Genomic DNA, 13,374 nt, shown 5'->3' on the forward strand with positions numbered 1-13,374 from the left:
AGGGTGAAAAGAGGGAGAGTCGGAGACACAGAGTTCTGCACAGGGGAAGGAGGCAGGAAGAAGCACAGGACTCGGGGAAGCGGCAAGAGTACGCTCCGCCCACCCCCACCACGTCAGAGGCAGCGTCGGACTCCCCCTTGAAAGGGGGCGGAGCCAACGATGTGCAGCTGTTCGGCGCGCGGCAAAGGCAAGCAGCAAAGGCGCTCGCCTTAGCGAGAGCGCCTTTGAGAAGGGACAAGACAACGGAGTAAGACAGAAGGGTAAAGAAGCGACAAGTACAGAAGGAAAGCACAGAAGGTAAGAAAGAGACAGACACAAAGGGCCAAGCCGTTCACACAAGTATAACAAGCAGGCAGAGGGAGAGAGTGAGAGAGAGGACACCAGCGGCTGGTAGAGAGAGAGAGAGACACCAGCACAGAGCACCAACACAGAGAGAGAAGAAACAGAGAGGACACCACCAACAGGCAGTGAGCGAGAGGACACCAGAGACAGTTAGAGAAAGAAAGAGAGGGCACCAGCATAAAGAGAGAGTCAGGGAGGACACCAACATCAGATAGGGAGAGAGAAAGGACACAAAGCGGACACAAGTCACAAGTAATCTCAACTGATATCTTAAAGAAGGAACAACAATGGAAGCAGAAGGAAGCCAGAAGATGAGCTTTCCAGTGTTCTGCACAGACTGTCATATGTATGACTATCTCCCCTCGGGGAGACAGTCATATGTATGCAGTCGGTGTCAGGAACTGAAAAGCTTGAAGAAGGAGGTCAAGCGACTAGAGGACAAGATTCAGGAGCTAGAAGGATTTCACACCACAGAGAGACACATTGAGGAGGAAGTCAGGGAACTCGAGAGATTCATTGAAGAGGCATACAGGACGAAGGTGGAAGAGAACGAACTTCAGATGAAAGAAGAAGCTACACGGATACCAACATGCAAGGGAGAGCAAGAAGAAGATTACCTCAAGGATGACACCCACAGAGGACTACCGCAAGAGGGGGAGAATTTGGCTAGTCGAGGCCCAAAAGAAGAAAGAGTGAAGCACATTGAGGACATTGACCTGAGACAGAAGCGAAAATTGAAGAAAGGAAAGTCAGCGATCCTAGTGGGAGACTCGATCCTTAGGCATGTGGACAGCCACATAGCAGGAGGGAGAGAGGACCGACTGGTGACCTGCCTTCCAGGAGCAAGAACCAAGGACATCGTGGACAAAATTGGAATGATCCTGGAAGGGGCGGAGACAGAAGAGACCGCTGTAGTGATCCACATCGGGACGAACGATATCAGCAGGAGAGACTACAAAAGAAGCATGCTATTAGAACAATTCAAGATTCTGGGAAGGAAGCTGAAGATGAGGGCCCAGAAGATAGTGTTCTCAGAGATCCTACCAGTACCGAGGGCAGATGTGAAAAGGCAGGAGGAACTACAATCAATAAATACGTGGATGAGAAGATGGTGTGAGGAAGAAGGATTCCACTTTGTGAGGAACTGGACGGCGTTCTGGGGCAAGAGCAAACTCTACAGGAAAGATGGACTGCACCTGAGCGCAGCAGGAACTAGACTCCTAGCAAACAACGTCAAGAGAGGAATAGAACAGGCTTTAAACTAAGAAGAAGCGGAAAGCCGACAGTTGACAAAGGGTCGACGATTCGGAAGACGGTATCCTGTGAAGATACCGAGGGGAAAAATGGCTGGGAAGGAATAAGGGACAAACTGCAGGAGTCGACTAACCCAGAAGTGGTTACAATGTCTGCAGCAAAAGAGAAGAAAATATGGACCGAAGCACAGGGAAAAGAAAGGAGGACAGCAAAATACCAGGATCTAAAGTGCATTTATGCTAATGCAAGGAGCCTAAGAAACAAAATGGGGGAACTAGAAGCCTTGGCCAACGCAGAAGACATCGACATCATTGGAATCTCTGAAACATGGTGGAATGAGGAAAGCAAATGGGATACAGCACTACCGGGATACAAGCTCTATCGCCAGGACAGATCAGGACAAAAAGGAGGTGGAATAGCCCTATACATAAAAGAAGGCATACAATCCACACAAATGGACACAGCAGAGACGGCCAGCAAGCCGGAATCTCTATGGGTTAAAATACCGGGAAGGAAAGGGCCTGAAATAAAGATGGGCCTATTTTATCGTCCACCCGGGCAAACCAGTGATATCGATGAGGAAATGGAAGCCGAGATGAAGCGTGAATGCAAAAGCAGCAACACGGTTATTATGGGAGACTTCAACTACCCTGGGATAGACTGGAGGCTTGGAAGCTCAAAATGCGCTAGGGAGACAAAATTCCTGGAAGCTACACAGGATTGTTTCATGGAACAGCTTGTTAGAGAACCGACGAGAGGAAATGCCACTCTGGATCTAATCCTAAATGGGTTAAGGGGACCTGCAAAGGAAGTAGAAGTAGTGGGACCGTTGGGAAACAGCGACCATAATATGATCAAGTTCAAGGTTGAGGTAGGAGTGTCAAAAGGCAAGAGATCCATTGCGACAACCTTTAACTTCAGGAAAGGAAACTACGAAGCAATGAGGGAATTGATAAGGAAGAAACTTAGGAACACTTCCAAAACATGGCTAACGGTAAATCATGCCTGGTCCTTCTTCAGGGACATGGTGAGCGAGGCGCAAAATCTGTATATCCCCAGATTCAGGAAGGGGTGTAAAAAGAATCGAACAAAATACCCGACGTGGATAACCAAAACAGTGAAGGAAGCGATAGGCAATAAGAAAAAATCATTCAAGAAATGGAAAAAGGACAAAACTGAGGGGAACTGGAAAGAGCACAAGAAGCATCAAAAAGAATGTCACCGTGAGGTTCGGAAAGCCAAAAGAGAGTATGAAGAGAGGCTAGCCAGGGAAGCAAGAAATTTCAAACCATTCTTCAGATATGTTAAAGGGAAGCAGCTGGCTAGAGAGGAAGTGGGACCGCTGGATGACGGAGACAGGAAGGGAGTGGTGAAGGAGGAGAAGGTAGTGGCAGAAAGGCTTAACATGTTCTTCCCGTCTGTATTTACAAACGAAAACATGTCCAACATACCGGAACCTGAGCAATTCTTCAACGGAAGTCAGGCAGAAAAATTAACATCCATAGAAGTGAGCCTTGAGGACGTTCGTAGGCAGATAGAAAAACTAAAAACTGACAAATCCCCGGGTCCGGATGGCATACATCCAAGGGTTCTGAAGGAATTAAAGGAGGAGATAGCGGAACTACTGCAGCAAATTTGCAACTTATCCCTGAAAACAGGCGAGATCCCGGAAGATTGGAAGATAGCCAACGTTACACCCATCTTTAAAAAGGGATCAAGAGGTGACCCGGGAAACTACAGACCGGTGAACCTGACTTCGGTTCCGGGGAAAATGGCAGAAGCACTGATAAAAGAAAACATCGATCAACATTTTGAAAAACATGAACTTCTGATAACCAGCCAGGATGGTTTCTGCAAGGGAAGATCGTGCCTAATGAACTTATTGCACTTCTTCGAAGGGATCAACAAACGGATGGACAAAGGAGACCCTATAGACATCCTATATCTAGATTTCCAAAAAGCCTTTGACAAGGTGCCCCATGAACGTCTACTCCGGAAACTGAAGAACCATGGGGTGGAAGGAGACGTACATAGATGGATCAGAAACTGGTTGGAGGGTAGAAAACAAAGGGTAGAAGTGAAGGGTCACTACTCCGACTGGAGGAGGGTCACGAGTGGTGTCCCGCAGGGCTCGGTGCTCGGGCCGCTGCTATTTAATATCTTCATAAATGATCTAGAAACAGGGACGAAGTGCGAGATAATAAAATTTGCGGACGACACCAAACTATTTAATGGAGCTCGGACTACAGAGGACTGCGAAAAGTTGCACAGGGACTTGAACAAATTAGAAGAATGGGCGGCGAAATGGCAGATGAAATTCAACATTGAGAAATGTAAAGTATTACATGTGGGGAGCAGAAACTCGAGGTACAACTATACAATGGAAGGGATGTTATTGAATAAGAGAACCCAGGAAAGGGACTTGGGGGTAATGGTGGACATGACAATGAAGCCGTCGGCACAGTGTGCAGCGGCCGCTAAGAGAGCGAATAGAATGCTTGATATCATCAAAAAGGGTATTACAGCCAGAACGAAAGAAGTTATCCTGCCGTTGTATCGGGCGATGCTGCGCCCGCATTTGGAGTACTGCGTCCAGTATTGGTCGCCGTATCTTAAGAAGGATATGGTGTTAGTCGAGAGGGTTCAGAGAAGAGCGACACGTCTGATAAAAGGTATGGAAAACCTGTCATATTCTGAGAGATTGGAGAAGCTGGGTCTCTTTTCCCTGGAGAAGAGGAGACTAAGAGGAGATATGATAGAGACTTATAGGATCATGAAGGGCATAGAGAGAGTAAAGAGGGACAGATTCTTCAAACTTTCTAATAATAAAAGAACAAGAGGGCATTCGGAAAAGTTGATAGGAGACAGATTCAAAACAAATGCTAGGAAGTTCTTCTTTACCCAACGTGTGGTGGACACCTGGAATGCGCTTCCAGAGGACGTAATAGGGCAGAGTACGGTACTGGGGTTCAAGAAAGGATTGGATAAATTCCTACTGGAAATGGGGATAGAGGGGTACAGATAGAAGATTACTGCACAGGTCCTGGACCTGTTGGGCCGCCGCGTGAGCGGACTGCTGGGCACGATGGACCTCGGGTCTGACCCAGCAGAGGCATTTCTTATGTTCTTAAAAGGGATTTTCTCTTATCCAAAGTTCTTCAAATCTCTGCATAAATAAATTAGCCATAGTGGCCCCTATAGGCACGCCAGAGATTTGTTGAAAAAACTTTTTCCCATATCTGAAAAAGGTTTTCTGCATTGCCAAGGCTAATAAATCAATCAAAAAATCAGTAGGAATACGTCTAGATATCGCTGTAGCATTCAGAAAATCTCTAATGATGCTTATAGCTTCTTCTTGTGGTATTACAGTATGATTGTAAGGATTTCACATCAAAAGTAACAAGTTACGTAACAGGTGACATATCAGGGATCTCCATCAACTTATTCATATCCTGAAAATAACGGGATGGTTGGATAGGCTGGAGTGAACTTGGACGGCAACTTCAGCAGTTGGAACCTAGGACATTACTAAGTGGACTTTAGTCTATGGCTCAGAAATATCAAAGTTAACTTAATCATGTATTTCTAATGAGAATAACTAATGGACAGACTGGATAGACTATTCAGGTCTTTATCTGCCGTCATTTACTATGTTACTATGTATGTTATTAAAAAAAGGGAAGAATCTCATAAATAAGAAAAACCACTTGACACTATAGGGCGTAAGAAAACATCAATAAAACAGCAACGAGGTTCCAGGACCAACCTACTATTAGACACAATTGGATGCCCTGGGGGGTCTACCAAAGTTTTGTGTATTTTAGGTAAAACATAAAAGACCAGGACCCTGGGCGAGTCTGCATTCAAAAACTGAAATTCACGTTTAGTCAAAAAACCTCTCTCTAGACAAGAAGTGGGGCTCTCCCTGATGTTATCTGCCAAAAGGCTGGTGGGATCATCACTTAACTGAATGTGGTTGGAGGGAATTGACAGTTGCTTCATGACTTCCCTATCATAGAAGTCAAGGACAACCACTGCTCCTCCCTTATCCGCTCTGCATATCCTTATGTGCTGATTGTGTTTCAAAGGTGACAATGCTAAATATTCTTCCTTTGTAAGATTATAAGGTTGGAAATGCTTCCTATACATCATGGGTGTCAAAGTCCCTCCTCGAGGGCCACAATCCAGCCAGGTTTTCAGGATGTCCCCAATGAATATGCATGAGATCTATTTGCATGCACTGCTTTCATTGTATGCTGATAGATCTCATGCATATTCATTGGGGACATCCTGAAAACCCGGCTGGATTGCGGCCCTCGAGGAGGGACTTTGACACCCCTGCTATACATCAATTTCCTGCCCTCACACAACATCAAATCTTTACAAGTTGTTAAATGAGGACTTAAAGCCGTAGGAGGTACCCAATGAGAGCGGTTATGAACGTATGACTCATCTGTATTTGATGGCAGATGAAAATGAAAAAATTCCTTCAAGTGAAGCATAGTAACATAGCAACATAGTGGATGACGGCAGATAAAGACCCGAATGGTCCATTCAGTCTGCCCAACCTGATTCAATTTAAATTTTTTAATTTTTTCTTCTTAGCTATTTCTGGGCAAGAATCCAAAGCTCTACCCTGTACTGTGCTTGGGTTCCAATTGCCGAAATCTCTGTGAAAACCTCTAAACCCTCCCAGCCATTGAAACCCTCTCCAGCCCATCCTCCCCTAAACGGCCATATACAGACACAGACCGTGCAAGTCTGCCCAGTACTGGCCTTAGTTCAATATTTACTATTATTTTCTGATTCTAGATCCTCTGTTTTCATCCCATGCTTCTTTGAACTCCATCACCATTTTCCTCTCCACCACCTCTCTCGGGAGCGCATTCCAGGCATCCACCACCCTCTCCATAAAGTGGAATTTCCTAACATTGCTCTTGAATCTACCACCCCTCAACCTCAAATTATGTCCTCTGGTTTTACCATTTTCCTTTCTCTGGAAAAGATTTTGTTCTACGTTAATACCCTTCAAGTATTTGAACGTCTGAATCATATCTCCCCTGTCCCTCCTTTCCTCTAGGGCAGGGGTAGGCAATTCCGGTCCTCGAGAGCTGAAGCTAGGTCAGGTTTTCAGGATATCCACAATAAATATGTATGAGATAGATTTGCATCTCAAGGAGGCAGTGCATGTAGATCCATCTCATACATATTCATTGTGGATATCCTGAAAACCTGATCTGGCTCCGGCTCTCGAGGACTGGAATTGCCTACCCCTGCTCTAGGGTATAAATATTCAGGGCTTCCAATCTCTCCTCATATGGCTCAAACCTCCTATCATTTTCATCACCTTCCTCTGGATCGCTTCAAGTCTTCTTATGTCCTTCACCAGATACATAGAAACATAGAAACATAGAAACATAGAAATAGACGGCAGATAAGGGCCACAGCCCATCTAGTCTGCCCACCCTAATGACCCTCCCCTACCTTTCTCTGTGAATAGATCCCACGTGTCTATCCCATTTGGCCTTAAAATCAGGCACGCTGCTGGCCTCAATCACCTGTAGTGGAAGACTGTTCCAGCGATCAACCACTCTTTCAGTGAAAAAGAATTTCCTGGTGTCACCTCGTAGTTTCCCGCCCCTGATTTTCAACGGATGCCCTCTTGTTGTCGTGGGACCCTTGAAAAAGAAGATATCTTCCTCCGCCTCGATGCGGCCCGTAAGATACTTGAACGTCTCGATCATGTCTCCCCTCTCTCTGCGCTCCTCGAGCGAGTATAGCTGTAATTTGTCAAGCCGTTCTTCATATGGAAGATCCTTGAGTCCCGAGACCATCCGGGTGGCCATTCTCTGCACCGACTCCAGTCTCAGCACATCCTTGCGATAATGTGGCCTCCAAAATTGCACACAGTATTCCAGGTGGGGCCTCACCATGGATCTATACAATGGCATAATGACTTCCCTCTTACGGCTGACGAAACCCCTTCGTATGCAACCCATTATTTGTCTTGCCTTGGATGAAGCCTGCTCCACTTGATTGGCAGACTTCATGTCCTCACTGACGATCACCCCCAAGTCTCGTTCTGCTACCGTTTTTGCTAGGATCTCGCCATTAAGGGTATAAGACTTGCATGGATTTTGGCTGCCCAGGTGCATAATTTTGCATTTTTTGGCATTGAAGTTGAGTTGCCATGTCCTAGACCAGCGCTCCAGCAGGAGTAGGTCGTGCATCATGTTGTCGGGCACTGAATCTTTGTCTGTTGTGCATTTGCCCACTACATTACTTAGTTTGGCGTCATCGGCGAATAATGTTATTTTACCTCGAAGCCCTTCTGCCAAGTCCCTTATAAAGATGTTGAATAGGATTGGGCCCAAGACTGAGCCCTGTGGCACTCCACTGATCACCTCCGTCATTTCGGAGGGGGTGCCATTCACCACCACCCTTTGAAGCCTACCTCCAAGCCAGTTCCCAACCCATTGCGTCAATGTGTCACCTAATCCTATAGAACTCATCTTGCCCAGCAACCTGCGGTGTGGTACGCTATCGAATGCTTTGCTAAAGTCCAGGTACACGATGTCCAGGGACTCCCCAATATCCAGCTTCTCCGTCACCCAATCAAAGAAGCTGATCAGGTTGGATTGGCATGATCTCCCCTTAGTAAATCCATGTTGTCGGGGATCCCGTAGATTCTTTTCATCCAGGATTTTATCCAATTGGTGTTTGATTAGAGTTTCCATTAGTTTGCTCACTATCGATGTTAGACTCACTGGTCTGTAGTTTTCTGTCTCCATCTTTGAGCCTTTCTTGTGGAGTGGAATGACGTTAGCCGTCCTCCAGTCCAACGGGACGCTGCCTGTACTAAGGGAGAGGTTGAAGAGCGCGGACAGTGGCTCCGCCAAGACATCACTCAGTTCCCTAAGCACCCTGGGGTGCAGGTTGTCCGGCCCCATTGCTTTGTTAACCTTGAGCTTTGACAGCTCACCGTAGACACTGCTGGGTGTAAACTCAAAGTCACTAAAAGGGTCAACTGAGCCAACCCTTGTCTGTAGCTGAGGGCCAAGCCCCGGCGCTTCTCGGGTGAAGACTGAGCAGAAGTATTCATTTAATAGTTGGGCTTTTTCCGAATCCTTATCCACATAGTCTCCGTCTGGATTCCTAAGACTTACAATCCCGCCTGAGTTTTTTCTTCTGTCACTGATATACCTGAAGAAGGATTTATCTCCCTTCTGGATGTTCTTTGCCAGAGACTCTTCCATGTGGAATTTAGCCTCTCTGACTGCTGTTTTGACGGCTTTTGATTTGGTCAGGTAGTCTGCTCTAGAGTCCTGCTTCCCTGATTTTTTGTAAGAGATGAAAGCTTCTTTCTTCTCCTTGATGAGGTTTGAGATCTCTGCAGTAAACCACTGTGGCTTATTGTTCCTTCGCCGTTTACTTACTGATTTAACATAGCGGTTTGTTGCTTCTTGTATGGTGGCTTTCAAAGTCGACCACATTTCTTCCACATTATCAGTTTCAGCTTGGCTTTGTAGCGCCTGGTGAACGAAGTCTCCCATTTCTTTGAAATTTGTGTCCTTGAATTTGAGGACCTTGGTCAGTGTGGTAGATTTAGTGAAACCTTTCCTGAGATTGAACCATACCATGTTGTGGTCACTGGAGGCCAATGTGTCGCCCACCGAGACCTCTGTGACACTTTCTCCATTGGTAAGTATCAGGTCCAGTATTGCCTGATCCCTTGTTGGTTCCAACACCAGTTGCCTGAGTCTTGCTCCCTTCATAGTGTTTAATAGCCTCCTGCTGCTTCCGGAAGCAGAGGTAAGTGTAACCCAATCCACATCAGGCATGTTGAAGTCACCTAGCAATACTGTGTCCCCACGCAAGGTGATATTTTCTATATCTCCGATTATTTCCATATCCAGGTCATCCTGTTGTCTTGGGGGTCTGTAAATTATGCCAAGATACAAGCATTTGTCTTTCCCTCTGGCCAAATTAACCCAAAGGGATTCCCCAGTGTACTGGACATCTGTGATTCTCGTGACCTTAATGTCATCTTTAGTATATAATGCTACACCTCCTCCCATTCTGCCCTCCCTGTCCCGGCGAAGCAAGTTGTAACCCGGTATGACCATATCCCACCCGTGGGAGTCTGTGAGCCAGGTCTCGGATATCGCCACCACATCCAGGTCGGCATTACTTATTTCTGTTTCCAATTCCAGGATCTTGTTTCCTAAACTGTGTGCGTTGACGTACATAGCCCTCCATGTTGTATTTCTGTTATGTCTCAATGGGGATATTTCTGCTTGAGCTATTTGAACACCTTTAGCATTGTTTGCGTTATTTGTGCTTTCCTTAGGCCCAGAACTACAATGTGTATTCCCCATATACCCAGAACTACAGTGTGTACTCCCCTTAGACCCAGAATTACAATGTGACCCATAAATATGATATGACCCTACTCCCGACTTGAAAGTGTGTGCACTCACCCCCGACCCAGAATTTTGGTGACTACTTACCTCAGCCTCAAAAAAGTATTGGCAGTTTAGCTCGCCAGGTATGTTGTTTATGCCTGTACCCTCCCCCGACTTACCTAGTTTAAAGCCCTGTGGAGAAGGCGGGCTAGACGGTGTCCAAGGACATTCTTCCCTCTTTTGGTCAGGTGTAGCCCATCCTGTCCCTGTAGCCCTTGCAGTGCTTCTCCATGGTGCAGAAACCCGAAGCTCATCTCCTTGCACCATCCTCGCAGCCAGTCGTTCGCCCTCCGTATTCGATCCTCTCTGGCTCTGCCCTTGCCCTTCACTGGGAGAATCGAGGAGAAGACTACCTGCGCATCCATCCTCCTCAGCTTCTCCCCCAGGGCCCTGAAGTCTTCAGGTATGTTGTCCGGGGTGCTCCTGGCGGTGTCGTTGGTTCCGACGTGGATTAGAATCATGGGGAAGTGGTCTCGGGGCTTGATGAGTCTGTCAAGGCAAGCAGTGACATCCCGGATCCTGGCCCCTGGCAAACAGCAGACCTCTCTTGATTGTAGGTCTGGTCTGCAGATTGGTCCCTCGGTGCCCCTCAGCAGTGAATCTCCGATGACCACCACTCTGCGCTTCCTAGGGGTAAGCCGTACAGTTGATTCCGGAGCTGGAATCGTCTGCTGAACATCTTCTTGTACCTCTGTCTCTGGACCTTCCTGTAGCAGTTGATATCTGTTCCTCAGGGCGATTTGTGGTGTCGATGTAGAGCTGTCCTGTGTGAGAGAAAAAGAGACAGAGTTAGGTCCTCGACGTTTTCCTGTGGAGGAAGTCACCAGCTGCCAGGAGTCAGCGTCCCCAACCACTTCCTGCATTCCAGCGGTTTGTCTCAAGGTGGCCGTTTTGGACGCTTTGGGTGTTCCCAGGGTGGTCTTGTCAGGTTCCTGTTCAGCGATCTGAGACAGCTCCTGGATGACTCCATCGATGAAGGTCTCGTCGTCTCGGATGCTCCTTAGACGCTGAACCTCCTCCCTCAGGCTCTTCAGCTCCATCAAAAGGCTTTCGTCCAGTTGATCCATTACTTCTGTCTGCGTTGAGACTGTAGACCTCTTTGAGGGGATGGCCTCGGTCTGTACAGAGACCTCTGCCCTCCGTCCTGGTTCCCCTTCCATCTGTACTCGGACCATAGCCATCCCCTGGGTGCTCTCGGTGACTGTACTGCCTGTTTTGATTGAAGTCTTGCTGCTTCTAGTCCTACCTGCCATTACAAATGTTTATTGTTATTATTTTTATTTATAATTTTTTTTTTTTTTTTTTTTTTTTTAAGTATTTGTTAGGGTGGGGGGGTGTTAGGTGTTGGTCAGTAAGTGTTCTTGGTCTGAGGGATGGAGTAGTTAGTTAACAGTTAGTTAATTGTCAGTTAAGGATGTATGTTTGTTAGTGTGCTGGGGAGGTCTGTCTGTTAAAGTGGTTTGGGAATAGAGTGATTGGTGAGGTCTGCCTGTTTAGTGAGAAAGATTTTAGTAGCTTGTTGGTGAGATAGAAAGTTGTAAGACTGAGAGTTAAAGACTTGGTAGAATGCTAAAGAAAGACTGAAGACAATTGATTAGTTAGTTAGCTAGGGCTATAGTTGATAGCCCTATCTGGATGCCCTTCTTGAGGCCCTTCGCGAAGGCGCTCTCGCTACCCGCTCTCCGCTCCCACTGTCCTCTGCCTCCTCCTGGAAGTCTTGGCCCCGCTCTCCTGCTGCTTGTGATCTCCCCTCTCTTCTTCAGCAGCCGCTAGCTCTGCCTGCCTCCTCCACGCGGTCGCCGAGTTTACTTCACCCGCGGCTCCCTTCCTGGTTAAGGGGGAGTCCGGGCGCTGACGCTGGTGGTGACGTGGAGCGGGTGGGCGGAGCTAACTCTCGCCGCTACCCGCTCTCCGCTCCCACTGTCCTCTGCCTCCTCCTGGAAGTCTTGGCCCCGCTCTCCTGCTGCTTGTGATCTCCCCTCTCTTCTTCAGCAGCCGCTAGCTCTGCCTGCCTCCTCCACGCGGTCGCCGAGTTTTTGTTGTGCCCTTTAGTTAATGCAGCTCTTAGATTATAGAGCCCTCTTTGGGGCAGGGACCCGTCTATTGTTCCTGAACTGTAACTGAACACAATGCTCCAAGTGGGGCCTCACCAACGACCTGTACAGGGGCATCAACACCTTCTTCCTTCTACTGACTACGCCTCTCTTTATATAGCACAGCATCCTTCCAGCAGCAGCCACTGCCTTGTCACACTGTTTTTTCGCCTTTAGATCTTCGGACACTATCACCCCAAGGTCTCTCTGCCCATCTGTGCATATCAGTCTCTCACCTCCCAGCATAAGCTTGTGAAAAAACTTTTCTAAGTCAATCCTTAACTGAAATGGCTTAAAAGGTTGCACTGGAAAAAATGTCAAGCCCTTTGAAAGACCAGATTTTTCAGCTGGAGTTAAAACATGGAGAGACAAATTAATTACTGCATCAATCTGTGGTCCGCCCTTGATATGGTGTTGTGGGACCTTGTATTGGGGTGTGACTGTGTATTCTAATGTTTCACTCGCCCACATCCTTGGCATCTTCCTCTGTCTCTTTGTCTTAAAAAATATTCATCACCAGAGGTAGATCTAGAACTCCTACCAGATACGTTCAATTGTTCAAAATCATGGCGTGGTGGCTTTTGTGGGTTAACAAATCAAGAATAAATAGACTCTCTTGCATAGCCTGCTTCATCCCTCTTAAATTTCTTGATTTTATACTTCTGGAGATCTGATTTGAAGGCATCTAACTTCTTCTGAATATCTACAAACTGTTCGTCAAACTCTACTTGTTCTAAGGTACTCTTTAATTCACCGAGTTTAGTATCTAGAATAGATCAGTGGTTCCCAACCCTGTCCTGGAGGAACACCAGGCCAATTGGGTTTTCAGGCTAGCCCTAATGAATATGCATGAAGCAAATTTGCATGCCTATCACTTCCATCATATGCAAATCTCTCTCATGCATATTCATTAGGGCTAGCCTGAAAACCCGATTGGCCTGGTGTTCCTCCAGGACAGGGTTGGGAATCACTGGAATAGATCATACTGAATATTCTTGGTGACCACTCTGATTTTTTCTATGATCAAGACTAAAGTGGAATGGACTTCCTTTTTTTAAAATTGTTTTAAGAAACTGAGGATATTTAGGGACTTATATCCGCTGTGCTAGTTTCTGGTGAGTGGGGTGATTTATTTTCTTTTTTAATGAATGGGTAGTACAGATGCGCCGATGTCAGATGGGTTGGGCCTATCTAGTAACAAGGAATGCCGCGGCCATTTT

General features: G+C 46.8%; 1 protein-coding gene across 8 annotated transcripts in view; it reads left to right on the forward strand.

Annotated features, from left to right (window-relative positions):
- The window catches only part of LOC117348705 (glycine N-acyltransferase-like protein 2), a 49,384-nt gene that overhangs the window by 33,237 nt on the left and 2,773 nt on the right, over positions 1-13,374 (forward strand). The gene's annotated exons all lie outside the window — the stretch shown is intronic.

This window comes from Geotrypetes seraphini, chromosome 14 (assembly GCF_902459505.1).
Source record: "Geotrypetes seraphini chromosome 14, aGeoSer1.1, whole genome shotgun sequence".
NCBI classification, from domain to species: domain Eukaryota; kingdom Metazoa; phylum Chordata; class Amphibia; order Gymnophiona; family Dermophiidae; genus Geotrypetes; species Geotrypetes seraphini.